The 13041-nt window shown below is 41.6% G+C and overlaps 1 long non-coding RNA gene across 1 annotated transcript in view; it reads right to left on the bottom strand.

Annotated features, from left to right (window-relative positions):
* LOC129349568 (uncharacterized) overlaps positions 1-13041 on the bottom strand; it is a 72463-nt gene extending 59422 nt beyond the window's left edge. Inside the window, exons 1-3 of the long non-coding RNA XR_008602623.1 lie at positions 12865-13041; positions 11972-12082; positions 1990-11306 (exon numbers count right to left, since the gene is read on the bottom strand). This is a non-coding gene — a long non-coding RNA (uncharacterized LOC129349568). The remainder of the gene's footprint in view (positions 1-1989; positions 11307-11971; positions 12083-12864) is intronic.

The raw sequence follows: 13041 nt of genomic DNA on the forward strand, positions 1-13041 counted from the left end.
TGTAAGTGCTTCTAAACAAACATGACCTTTTCTCAACTAAACCCCTTCCCCCTAAAATTACAGAGAACACTGCGGATGACAGCACAGAATACAGGTTTCTGTACATGTGTTCAAAGTCTGGTTGATTATTTTTTTTATTTCTGTAACACAACATTTCTCACACTCAGTGTCGCGCTGATTAAAATAATGGCTTAAAAGGCTTTTGAAGCTTTGGAACTGCTATTGTGAATGCACAGCAAGTCCAGCAGTGCTCAAGGGTAAGGCAGAGCTGAAGAGAACCAGTACATTACCGAGGCGGAGGTACAACCTCTCAGATCCCAGCTCCCTGTGTGGGCAAGGGCGGTTCTTTCGTGTTTTGAACTTGGGGTTTGCAATCAGACAGATTGGTGTTGGGGCCCCATTTGACACGAGGGGCCGAGTGTTACTTCATATCCTGGTGGGACAACTGGCAGTCTCTCAGGAAACCTATTTCAATCACCATAAGAGCCTTGGCTTGTTTCCATTCATCCTATTCTATAATGGACTATGCATGTAACATCTTATGCAAATCACTTAAAGCAAGGTCCGTTTTAGTGGTGTTATTTTGCAGAAGGTTTACTTGCTAGGTTCGTATCTCTGCATGTGCCTTCATGAATGCACCAGTGCGTCTTTGTGTGTTAGATTAGCTATGAAAGACGTCAGCTATTATCCCTGTTGCATCTCTGACCCTGTGGCTGCAGTGTTTTGAGAAAGTCGATGAAAACTAAAAGTTGAAAAACACACAATTGCTGAGGTAGTGTGTGTTGACATTACATGAACAGGAGCAGTGATATCTATGAGTCAACCGAATCATGCACTAGAAGCTGGAGATCACACGAGTTGTATCTACATTTTCTTCTGATGCAAAGGACGGGCAAGAGAGAAGAGCAGCGGGGGAAGATAAATGATACAGTGTCACTGACTGAAAATAGGAAAGATGGGCAAAAGTTAAACTTCAATTAATAATTTGAGGAGTGCTTGTTTGTGTTTGTTTGTGTATGCATTTGCTGGACAGTTTAACACATGATTAGAACGAGTCCAGTCATCATCTAGTGTGATTCTTCATCCTGCCTCTCTGTGTTTTGTAACATCTTGTTGCTTGCCTTAAATGCTTGTGACTCTTTGATCCAGAGCCTCTATAAAAGCAAACAGTTAAGTCCTTTAGTTTTGTTTCAGGACCAAAGGTAAAATGACTAATGATGAGTTTTAGTGCGAATGGAAAAGCTCTCTTGAATGGTTTGAGGGACAGGAGGGAACACATGAAGAACAGCCTTAGTGGTTAAAAGCACAATGACACAAAAGGCCTTTTTTCACAGCGAACATTTTGACTCGTCATAGAAAAAGCACAGGTGTTACTAATAACATCAACAATGGCTCTGTTTCTATTCAAGTGTCTCACGACAGCGTGGCAGCATCCACAATACGACGACCTTCAAATCAAACGAGGAGTCGCAGCAGTCGTGCTTGAAGCTCTTTGAGGTTGGGCTTAATAAATGCTGGCTGACTGCTAAAGACCCCACAATAGCAATATCAACATGTTGTTTGTTAGCATGTAAGCTTACTATGTTCACAATGTTGTGTCTGTTGTATCACAGGTATCTGTTCATAAACCACCCTGCTCAATAAACTAATAATTGGACTGCTGGTGGTGCAGTTTGAAGACTATTTAGCATTAGCATTTATTTTGAAAAATAATTAAATTGTTGATGTGCATCTTTGTCTCCTGTACAGACATGGAATAATTTCTTTTCCAATATCAATAAATTGGCAAAAACAAATGGAATATGAACGGGCACTGTCTTCACACAACTGAAATCAGCATTTTATAATTTTTCTGTTGGCTTTACTTAATCCCAAGGAAAAGCTTACATTATTTCCTAGTTACAATCTTTATCAGATGAATCAGTCTCAGACTTCCCAAAAGTGTGGGAACATCTCTTGATATAGCATTATGAACAAAGGTTTACTTACACTTGTAGAGACCATGTACATCATGGCAGGCTTGAGGTTCCAGTGGCTCCTACAGCTCTTCATTTTCTATAATGGAATCACTGAAATACATGTGTCATTGTCACATAAAACAAGCACAGATAAATTTTATGTCTTCTGGAAATATGACAAATTCTGCTGGGTAAAAAAATATACATACAGCAAACCTAATATTTAGTTACTTGTCTCTTGGCCACTTTCACCCCACTTACATACTTTTGGTAGACATCCACAAGCTTCTGGTTGTATCTTTGACCACTGCTCTTGACAGAATTGATGCAATTCAACCAAATTTGTTGGCCTCAGCATAGTCCAGATGTCCTTGTTGGAGTTAAGGTCAGGGCTTTGGGGCAGCTAGTCCAAAACCTAATTGTAGACTGATGTAGCCATTTCTTCTCCACCTTTTATGCGATGTGTGTTTGTGGTCATTGACTGGTTGGAATATCCAACTAGGTCCAAGATCCAACCTTCAGGCGAACGATTGTAGGTTTTCCTGAAGAATGCGGAGTCAATACTCCTTCTTCATTACTCCATTTACTTTGTGTAAAGCACCAATTCTACTGTCAGCAAAACAGTCCCAGAGCATAATACTGCCATCACCATGCTTGATGGTGGCTTTAATGTTCTTGGGGTTAAAGGCCTCACTTTCTCTCCTCCAAACATTGCTGGACATCGTGGTCAAACAGCTTAATTGTCAATTCTTCTGACCACAGAACTTTGCTCCAGAAGGTTTTTTCTTTGTCCAAGTGATGAGTAGCAAACTTCAGTTGAGCCTCAAGGTGCTGCTTCTAGAGGAAGGACTTCATTCTTGCATGTCAGCAGTAATCTCTATAGTGGATCAGTGTTACACTTTACCTCACAAGTAATGTTTTTAAATTATAACTTAATATTTGAGAAAATGATGGCGAACTAGAGCTACAACAGCAAAAAGGTCGATAGAAACTAGGAACAAACCACATTTACTCTGCATTTACTTTTGTGATGTGGTGCATATATAGATACTGTATATTGACTGTACATAATTCGATGGTAATCCATCTGGTAGTTTATCCAAAAGAGAACTGGACATATTAACAGTGGCAGAATACATAGGACACAAATAAATTGGACAAATGAGGGAAAACAAACAATCTTAACAAAAGAACACCTCAGGGAGATCTTATACAATCACATTAGACAGCACTCAAACACCAAATTTGGGAAAATAGAAGTTATGAAATGAGTTTTAGATTTAGAGATATATGCTAAGAAGTGCTGAGGAAATTCTGGAGCTTTTTCTCAACCCTGCACCTTACAAAGGCACTTAAATCTACTTAAAAGTCCCTTCAGATTGTGCAACGAGGAGAATTGTGAAATTACATTTCATGTCACACTGCGAGATAACTCTAATAAAATCTTGGTCTTATTCTGTGCCAGGCTGTGCTATATCAATTTGAGGCATGTCAGATTGCACAACAAATGCTTGGTGAATTGTAGCAGTACAATGTAAATAGAAAGAGGTACATGAGAGCAGAGGCACAATTTCAGCTCATGTCATCTATGTGTGCTGCTTTGAGGTTCTGAAAATGTAGCTCCACATGGTTTTATTCTTTGTCAGACACGACTTTTTATTCATTTCACCTTCATCTTTTTGGTTTGTGTTTTTGCAAATGTTTTGCTGTGGCACTACATCACGTTGCATCACTTGGGATATCACAAGGCCTTTCACCTAGTATTCTGATTGGTTGGCGTGCAGGCAGAGCATTGCAGTAGTTAGCACACTGAAGAAGGTTCTGGATTCGAACCTGTTGGTCGGGTGTGGTCTTTCTGCATAAAGTTTGCATGCTTCCTGTGGAATTCAGCTTTCTAGTATAGTCAGATGCAAACATATATGACTGTCCGCCTGTTTGTGTTCGCCCTGCAGAGTGTCCAGGGTGTTCCCCACCTCTCACTCAATGTCAGCTGGTACAGGCTTAAACTGACAAAAAGGATAAAGCAGGTGTGGCTAATGGATGGTTGAATCAATAGTTTGAGGACATTAGATGTAGCATCAATCACACAGTGAGAATCTGGTCTTAAATTTCTGACACTTTCCAATTTTTGCCACAGGTTATCTTTGGTCACCCAAGCTCCAAATCCTCCGCCGGTTAACTTGTCTCATATTGTAATCTAGGACGATTAAAGATTTCAGAGTGCTCAGACGGGCAAAAACTGCACATTGTACAGAGGCCTTGAGATCCATAAGTCTATACAATAATAATTCTGCGGGACAGAAATTGACAGCACATTATATGTTTAGAGAAAATTGGAAATCAGAACGATCCATGTTTGCCTATGTTTTAGTTGCACAGATTAATTAGCAAGCCGGGCTAAAATCTCCGCAGAGTTGACTAGGCAGCTGAACACACATTAAAATAAAGTCATAATTAATTATGTGTATGTGCTCACCAAAAATACACACTGGGACTGTGCAGAAGGCAAACAACACTTGTTACATTTCTTGTACAGAAGCAGCTCACTGGTGGCTCAGTAGAGGTCTTTAATCTCTATGCGATGCAGAAGCGAAGTTGAGAACAAACCAGTTAGCAACTTTGGACTCGTATGAGATCCAATTATGAGGGGTAAAGGGGAGCTTGTTGCTCTCGCCCGGTGTTCTCCCCTGGACAAGAGTTCACATGCTACGGATGAGCTGTGGGATTACCTGGGCATGGGACTGGTTCCCAGGCTGCAGGAAAAGTCTATTAGCAGGTGGGTAATCTTCCCTGGGCAATATAGGTGGATAACAACATCCTGAAACAGAGTGCCTACTCAGGCCATTTTGGTGTTTAAGGGTGAGTGTATGTGTGTGTGTGTGCGTGCGTGTGTGTGTATGTGTGTGTATGTGTGTGGGTCCATCTATCCAGTATTTCTGATTAGTATGCTTGGGCCATGAGGCTACTCTGACAGTGGGGCCTCTGAGAGCAGCAGTGCCATGAATTCTTTAGCATGAGCTTGCATGTACCCTTGCTCTCATCACGCCTGAGAGAACAAGTCCAGTCAACGGGAGACAAGAAGACACACACAAACACACACACGCAAACCTTAATTTGGCGCATACATCTATGCCTGCCAGCGTACTCTGAGTTATCTGAAGGTCCCTCTGGCCTACATGCAAACACAGGCTGCATTTAACCATCTCATCAGCACACTCTACACATTTCCTTCTGACTCACAGAAGAGGAGCCAAACATAGCCATGTGTAACACACACAAACATATGCGCACGTACACACACATGCACCAAAAAAACCAAAAAAAAAAATCTGAGGGAATTTTCAATCTCTTCTTCTCCCTTTCTCTCTCCCTCTGCCTGTGGAGAACACTGGCAGGAATCAGGGAGAAGAGCAGGGTTGCTAGGCGACAGGTTGTGGTTGCCATGGTGAATTTAAGTGGAACAGCTGGTCCAATCAGCATAAAGTGCGGCAGGCGGGGGCAGAGCCAGGGAGGCTCATGCCAACACAGACAGACAGGAAGGAGAGGCTGCTGAGGCATGCAGGATAGAGAGGAGAGGAGAGGAGAGGAGAGGAGAGGAGAGGAGAGGAGAGGAGAGGAGAGGAGAGGAGAGGAGAGGAGAGGAGAGGAGAGGAGAGGAGAGGAGAGGAGAGGAGAGGAGAGGAGAGGAGAGGAGAGGAGAGGAGGATAAAGTAGGCTAATGGGCAAGAAAAAAACAGAATGCACGAGGACACTAAAAATGGACGAAAGGAAAAAATAAGTAAGAGGTCAGAAAGACAGGAACAGGCTCAATGAGAAAAACCCTGGCTGGTTAGATGAACAGGTTTAAACCAAAATTAGGAGAAAAGGCGAAGATCAAAGGAATACAAAAATAGCTTGGGGTCTGTTCAGGGATATAGAGTCATGTTTGTTCAAAGATTATTCTTTCCATCAGATCAACAACTGACAAAGCATCCAATGTGTGTCATGAAATGTATGTTTGAGATGGCAACATCACACCTAATGCAGCCGCCACTATAATCACAACCCTAATAGGAAATATTTAAAGGCAGAGCGCAGACTGGAGTAAAGACAGCAACACAGGCACCATCACAGTTAGATGCAGCTAATGACAAAGTGATGATAAGATGGTGATAATGATAATGGGGTGAGAAAATGTGTGGATGCAGGGATTGGGGGATTTGTGATTAATGGAGCGTGTTAAAAACTTTCTCAAACGTGGCTTTGGGAGGGTGAGAAGCTGAAGTCTGTTTACTGTTAAAGTTTCCAGTCACCCCATCAACAGCTATGGGAGATTAGAAGGGCATGTTTTCGGTGACAGTGGGAGGATGGAGGGATACAGGTCAGATTATATTGATGTAATCAAGAGAGACCTGCAGCAAATAGTATCATTACTTGTGGATTTTTGCGGATGCTGTTTATTTACATACTGTTAGTGTCACAGTGTCGTCACTGATGAATGTAGTAAGAAATATTCTACCTTGAGTTGCGTGTTTGCACGAAATGTGCAACATATTTGTGCTAGAATTGCTTTTACTGATAAAAAAAAAAAAATCAAAACAAGGATGTGCAAAGCCCCGCAAAAACTGAAACTGCACTGAGAGTTAAGCTATGTATCAGTAAGACCTGACAGGTGCTCCCTGGAGTCAGTTATTTCAGATTTTGCTTATCTGGTCAGTGTTCAGGAAAAGGTCTGTTTCCAGGTCCTCTCTGGACAGCACAGCCTCCTGTGTGATACTTTATCAGTTATTGGTTTCAGACTTTATCAGGCTTCTGAGACTGAACCCTGCACAGACAGACACACACATATCCACACACACACACACACACATGCACACACACACAAAAAGATCTGAAAGGAGTTGATTGTATGGATGTCAGTGCAGAGACTCCAACACACTTGCATACACGCATGTATTTTGTGCAAGCTGTGTTCTTAACCTCGCCTTGCATACTTGGATCAACAATCCACACACAATGCACGCAACATAAACACTTACATACAACAATATACAGAGACAATCTGATCCAATGCGACCTTCGGATTGCACTTATTCAGAGGAGAAAATAGACTTGCGTGCTCTGGACACAAACGCAGGGACACGCATGTCTTCTCCAAGGAGGACACACACTCGGAGTGTCTCGCCTGAGCGAGCACAGAGGGGAGTGAGATGAACACAGGCTGCCACTGCTGTAACCAATCATGGCAGCCACTTATCCTGCTCATTCCCCTCAACAGCAAAATTATGTTGAAGCTATTGTCGTAGAAAATTTGCACTTCTTATCCCCGAGAATAAGAATTTGAACATGAGAAGAACAAGATAATTGCAGTTTCTTTAAGTCTTTCCATTTGCTTTGGACAGAGTGACTCTGCAGATCAGACAGCATAAACTACAGTTAATAATAACGATAATATTGTTTTCAGAAAGTGAAAACATGCGAAGGAAGCAGTAACATTTAGGTGATGTGGGTGAATAGAAAAGGATTTAGTTGCTTGTCCAGCTCACAAGACGTCCATTCACACAAAGCTCTTACTCTGTTACACCTTCCTCCTGTCACTCACACAAAGCATGCTGGGAGGAATGGTTTCCAGGGCGACCGAGAGGCACCTTTCCTTGACGACAGTTCAGAATGCGGAGATGGTGGACATTAGCTTGCACCTCAGGTGTGGCAATATTGGTGCCTATAGCTCCACCATGAGCAGAACAAAGCAACCGTGACCATTTTGCCCGAGAAGAAATGTACAGAATTTGACATAAAGCAGCAGGAAAATGCTGCAGAATAATAGTGGGAACTGGAATTACCAACAGGCAGTTGTTCCTTGATGAACTTAGTAGTTTTGGGTTTTGCGGCTAGTTAGGCTCCTCCAGAGCTTGGTGTGACAGAGAACCTATGGGGAGTTGAAACAGCTCTCTGGGTATCTCCTCTCAGTGATAAATGAACTAAGCCGCTTCACACTTATAGTGTGAATTAAAATTTCACACACACATACTCTCTCAAAAGACCCTCACACACTGTCCTAAATATGCAATAACACACTCCAGAATCCCCCTCTAGGCTCCAAAATACATCTTCAAAGAAACCACTCAATCTGCTTAACACATTTTACACACTGCACACACACACTCGCACATGGATGGTCATAGCTGCACACATGCATGGATAAAAAAGAGCACATTCAGACTCGCAGCACACTGGAAGCATCAATGGCGGAAATGGGTAGACTTTGTGATATCGTGCTGCTTTCAGTGAAGGCCAAATCCATGAAATTCATGAACAGGAGACAGAGGCAGAGATGGGTGTGTCATGTGAATGGAAAACACAGTGGATGTAGAGAGAAGACAACACACAGTCACTCACACATCTCAGGAGAAACACACAGCGAAGGAGAAGCAAGTAGGGAGAAGAAGGCGTGTGTGTGTGTGTGTGTGTGTGTGTGTGTGTGTGTGTGTGTGTGTGTGTGTGTGTGTGTGTGTGTGTGTGTGTGTGTGTGTTCGTAGGTGTATGTGTTTGGGCGAGTGAGTGAGAAGGAGACTGAGTGCATAGAGAATTGAGTGCAGTTAGTAGTGTTTCCCCCTCGGCTGAGGCATTAACAAGCCTATAATGGACCCTCTTAAAAAGCCGACTAGGATCTCCTCCAAAACTAACTGATTTAGAGTGGCCAGGGCCCCCATGGGCAGTGGCCAAGTCCCCCTCTGTCCCTCCCCAGCACAGCCACAGCCAGCCCCGGTGGCAGGCGGCACAGACACACATTGTGTTTGTCTACTGAACCACAAGCAATAGCAGTTTATAACACAATAAAACACCATGAGGAGGCATTAATTGGATATAATAGCCAGGGAATGATTTAGATGATTTAACACCTTTTTTCCAAGACAAGTACATAAAAGAGGGAGAAAAGGAAGAGGGGGAATAAAAGGGAATTAGAAATGGACTTACACACCGTTTCCAACTTTGATTTCAAATGGCAGACCAATTCGAGTACACAAATACACATGTAAACATACACACACTCGCATACAAGTGCAAGCTGCTGTTTATGTCATGATGCTTTCAGTTCAGTATAATGCATGTTAGGTGAAATGTATCTAATTTATATTTATGTTAAGACAAATCTGAGATGGGTTTATGTACCCATTGTCAAATGGATGACTGCAATAACTGAGGTGCAATAAATAATCAGTAAATCTAACAGGTGAATCAAAGAAAATAAAATCCTCTCCTCTGAGTGCCTTAATATGAAACCGCTGCAATAGTCGTCTTTGTAACCTTTCAACTGATCACAATAATCAGTTCATCACAGATGCAGCTGATGGTGATAAGATATGACAGGCCTGCTGGTCAGAAAAAAAATACAGACAGACACACACACACACACACACACACACACAGACACACACAGACACACACAGACACACACACACACACACACACACACACACACACACACACACACACACACACACACACACACACACACACACACACACACACACACACACACACACACACACACACACACACACACACACACACACACACACACACACACACAGATGCAGCCTCTTTATCGCTCATCAATGTTTCAATGTCACCGTTTTATTGACAATATGGGAATCGAGAAAATAACAGACTCCGGATTCTCGCAGCAAATTATCCTCAAGACTTGCCCGCTAACCCTTCAAGATATTCCCTCACCTTATCTCTCCTCCCTTCTCTTCCTCACCTCGCTGTCTTTTCACTCCACGTAGAGCCGAAAAGGAGCGGAGCCTTGTATGTATGTACATAATTGGCACTTTACTGTCATATCAAATTCATATCAGTGCAGGGTCTTGGGCTGGGAAGAACAATAAGGGCCAGACAAAAGCGTGGCTCCGTGCTCTGAGAGTCGCCCTGATAACCGCAGCATAGGCCGGTCAATAAAACCAATCATCTCTAATCTTCTTATGGGGGACTAAACAGTTCCCCCAGATACTCCACAATGCCCACTAGACACAATGTGCACCGCACTGTACCAGCATAAGGACCGCATCAACGGGGAGGAAAACAATGGCTGAACCATAACCTCAGTATACGACCTCATCAACCTTATCTGCAGCTGCATTATTATCATCGAGGTTATTTAGGATATGAAATTAGGTAAAGTTTATGGGATTTATAGCAACATTTATTCAAAAAAGAGGCTTATTTAGTAGTTTGTTTGAAAATGTAATATCTATAAATAATATTTCAAGCAAACCAAACAGGCAGTGCGTTTCTGCAATAAATCTTAAAATAACCGGAGTATTTGGCACTGTTTGAGTGTTCAGTACCCCTGATTACCCTTCGGTACAATTCCAGAATAAAAGCGTTTTGGGATAAATCGATTACATTTTTTGCACATCCTCATATTCCATGGAAGCAGCTCCGACAACACGCAACAGAGATCTTTAAAGGTCAGCACCCTCACCGTTTTAGGGTTTAACTTCCACCATTTCGCTAAAAGACCAACCTTCTGATTTTCTGTGTTAAATCAGTTCCAACATGCAGGTTATTTAGACGATGCCGTGTATTACATTATCTAAACTGTTGGGTTTGACCATATTTTTTGTCCAAAACAGTCCTCCATCAGTTTGTCAGCAGAATCGCCTCTGACTTGAATACAGCTGTATGCAAAACCTCTCTGATGCTCCAACGCCCAAACCTCTCTACTGGGGCCTACCCCCCGCAAAAAAAAAATGAGTACAAAAAAAGTGTGGGGGGATGGGAGAGGTCATGGGGTGATGCTATATGGTTAGTGTAGCTTTATCCTGCATACTCCATTTTTTAAAAGGATATATATATAATGTGATGCATCCAGGACAACGGAAAAAGGATCTGCGTTGGGTAGAGAAAAACACAAAAAAAAATTTTAAAAACTTACTTTGGTGATTTGTGGCTTTTTAATGGTAAAATCTCCCATATATCCGTGTCACTATTTCTCTCTCTCCAGTAATCTATTTCTCATCTTTCTCAGTCCTGGTCTCTCGTCTCTCTCTCCCTAATGATGTTTGGCTGAGGTGCAGGTTAATTGCAGGGTTAACTGACAGTGTAGAGGAGCAGTGTGCTGTGAATATGAGACGAAAGCGAGGTTTAGTCACAGCGTGTGGATGAGAAAAGCTGTGCATAAGTTTATTGAATTGTTGCAGGTTTGCATGCTGTGTGTGTCATCCGCTGGGCATGAATGAGCAACAGTAAGAGCAACGCTTTGAAGGGAGGTTAAGCGTGTGTCTTTGTTTTCATGTGAACGGCTGACATGCAAGATTTGTGTAAAACTCACCTCAGCACTGGTGTCACCTCTGCTCTCTATCTCTGTGGAATACAAAAAACAATGTCTTTGCTGCCACAGTGTTACATTCACTGGAATTTGACTTGTTTTACAACAGCGAGTAATGAATATCTGCAGAGGCAGATAATGTTCCTGATTATTCAGTGTGTCCTGCTCAGGAGTCTATTTCCTCTCCTGCCTGCTGACTGCTCAGACTGGAGTACATGACCGAGGAGCAGCTCTATTAATGTACAGTCTAACTGCAATATGTATTAATGGATAACATGCCTGTATAAAAAGACCTATATAGCCAATACAAACACTTGCATTCAAGTAAAATTTTGCAAGTCTTATATATCAGTCTGTGCCATTCACAGGAAGGAACATAAGGTGTTATCAGCAACACCACCGCAATCTGTCTTCATACAAACACTAATTCTACCAGATATCGATTCAAGCTTCTCTATCTTTTCATTGAATGCACACACACATGCGTTTGGGTGCAGAAGGAAATACGTATACAAAAACAAACACACACAGACTTTTCAAGAGAGAGCTGAGATTCAACAGCATTTCAAACGTACAATAAATGCACAGAATCAAGATAATTATCCTTTTCTACTGACTGTGTGACAAACAGATCAATGCAAACAGCTCATGACATTTATCAGATAGAGTCAAGGACCTCTACATTAGTGCTGATGCTCACCTCGCTCAAGATGCTCAAGTGGCCCAACATTATTGATATGGAGTCCACAAAGCAAAGGACAAAGGTAATTCATTCATCTATGGAGCATCCAAATGAGGGATTGCTGGAGACCTGTGTGTATGAAATGATAATTTGAGGAACTGTACTTTTGTTGTATTTACAACATGCCAAAGTGAGTGTGTGTGTGTGTGTGTGTGTGTGTGTGTGTGTGTGTGTGTGTGTGTGTGTGTGTGTGTGTGTGTGTGTGTGTGTGTGTGTACAAGTCATTGTTCTGAGCCTGACAAGTGACAGTTCATCCCTCAACAAATGTGCAATGTGATTTTTGTCATTGTGAAATGACAAACGGTGACATCTTGGATTTTAAGTCTTTCTGCTTTGCATGGCCAAAACTTCACAAAGAGTCCACAACATACAAAGATGACTTTTAGGACAACTTTGGAGGGAAGTACGCTAACCACTCTTTGTACGTTCGTTTGTTTTTTTATATGTATGTATATATATATATATATATATATATATATATATAAAATTATTGAAATAAATTGCAATTTTTTTATTATTTTCTTGCTACAAGGAAAATAAATATAAATGTCAAACACTAGGCGTTGTAACTACATAAAAATATTATCAGGATACAATCACTTTATTCAAATTCATTCTGAAAAATGTCTGGCTTGACTGCAGAGGTACATTGTAACTTTATTAGCTAACATCATATGTCATAATATTTCAGATTACCATGGGAACATAAAATCAACTGCAGTAGGTGGAGGAGACTACGAGGTATATTAAATTAGACTATGTTTAATTTTCTGTGAGCACAAACGAGTTGTACAGTAGAATTTTAAAAATGAATAAATTTAATAAACATTTCCATATCAATATAAGCTTACCTGTGACCACGTGGTCCACAGTAGCATTACTGAGGCTCTAAAAAAAAAAAAAATTTGGTTTATCCTGGGCAGGTGTAACAGTGCATCCAAAGTACAGTAAAGTTTTCTTCAAACTTCCAGCTCCCAACTTATCTCTCTGCCTGTCTGCAGTGTGTGTGTGTTTGCGTGTGTACAGAA

This window comes from Amphiprion ocellaris, chromosome 8 (assembly GCF_022539595.1).
Source record: "Amphiprion ocellaris isolate individual 3 ecotype Okinawa chromosome 8, ASM2253959v1, whole genome shotgun sequence".
NCBI lineage: Eukaryota > Metazoa > Chordata > Actinopteri > Pomacentridae > Amphiprion > Amphiprion ocellaris.